The following is a 1,341-nucleotide window of genomic DNA, read 5'->3' as shown; positions in this document are numbered from 1 at the left end:
AGCGGGGGCACCCTGGTTATTATTCTTGTTGTTCTGGAGCGCGCACACACACAAGGCGTGGACTTCACACGTTTCCCTTCTAAATGGTTACATTGGCCGCGTTAGGTGCTTCCTCTGACCCGATTCCAGACTCCTGCTCCTCCTCTTCCCCCTGGCGGGCCGCCTGGCCGCACTCCGGCGCGCACTCGGGGCTCCCGTGCTCCGCGCGTGTGTGTGTCCGCAGCTGATTCTCGCGCTGCTTTCCGTCCCACCCAGGGAATGCCACCGTTGTATTGTGTCCGCACCCTTGGCGTGGCGAGTAGCGCATGCCCCCCCCCCTCCCCACCCCCTAGATCCCACGATGTGTACAATTGTCGTCATCAAAGTCTTGGACGAATAGTTATAGTTGTACGAAAATATGGAGTATTCTTAATTATTTGCATGTTTCTGGCAATGACAATTAATCTGCAAAACCGCTGAGAACATTCAGTTTGAACCTCTAAAATTTTTGAGCGGACTTGCTGTGGAGATATTCGTCGGTTGTGGTTGTGCGAAACATGTGACCGTAACTGATCTTTTAAGTATTTGTTTCATTTTAGAACTCGTGGTCGGTAAACGCGTCAGCGTGTTTTCTACATCAATGTTCTCATTCAGCACAACAAAGCGAGAGAAACCATGGTCTCCCTTTGCTTCAGACCACGCCACACGCAGACGCCTTAAAAAAATACAAAACTAAATAAATCATGCACGCAGTCTAGCACGTGGCCTGCGAATCACAGGAAGGCAAGCAGAGAGAGATAGAGAGAGAAAAAGTGTGCAAAACTCGTTGAAAGGGCCCGCTGAGGCATTTCTTTGTCGGGGAGTGCCGCGCACAGTTTTGCTTCCCTTTCTTTCCCGGTAACACGGCTGGAGACCACGGCTCGTTGGCCGTCACGCCAGCGTGACTGTGTGTGCGTGACTGACCGGCCCCACTATGCTCCCTGTGGGGAAGCGCCCCGTCACGCCAGGGGATCCCGTCACACTGAGTCAACACCGCGGTCACCGGCGTCTCGTCGCCGCGTCGCGTTTTTATTTCATTTTTTATTTTATTTTTGCGATCAGTCGATGCGGCGCGCTGACAGCGGGGGCGATGCGCCGTGGGTCGCCTACAGACAGGACTTTTGTAGCCTACCTTTCAGGAGGGGGCTCACTAGCGACGACAGGGGGCGATCCCCCTTCCCCCTCAAACTGCGCGCGCTTGTGCTGTGGTGGGCGATCGAGTGGGATCAGAGAGCCTCACCTCACCTGACGATCCGCCACGGACCCCGCCCCTACTGTACTATAAATCCCGCAAAAGCCCGCAATCCCGTAGATCTCGCCCCG

The 1,341-nt window shown here is 54.8% G+C and overlaps 1 protein-coding gene across 2 annotated transcripts in view; it reads left to right on the top strand.

Moving 5' to 3' along the window:
* LOC113202312 (trithorax group protein osa-like) overlaps positions 1-1,341 on the top strand; it is a 13,298-nt gene that overhangs the window by 4,904 nt on the left and 7,053 nt on the right. The gene's annotated exons all lie outside the window — the stretch shown is intronic.

The sequence above is a fragment of the Frankliniella occidentalis genome, unplaced genomic scaffold, assembly GCF_000697945.3.
Source record: "Frankliniella occidentalis isolate FOCC.00 unplaced genomic scaffold, Focc_3.1 Scaffold407, whole genome shotgun sequence".
NCBI lineage: Eukaryota > Metazoa > Arthropoda > Insecta > Thysanoptera > Thripidae > Frankliniella > Frankliniella occidentalis.
Note: the sequence above shows the minus strand (reverse complement) of the source record. Positions and strands in the feature narration are given on the sequence as shown.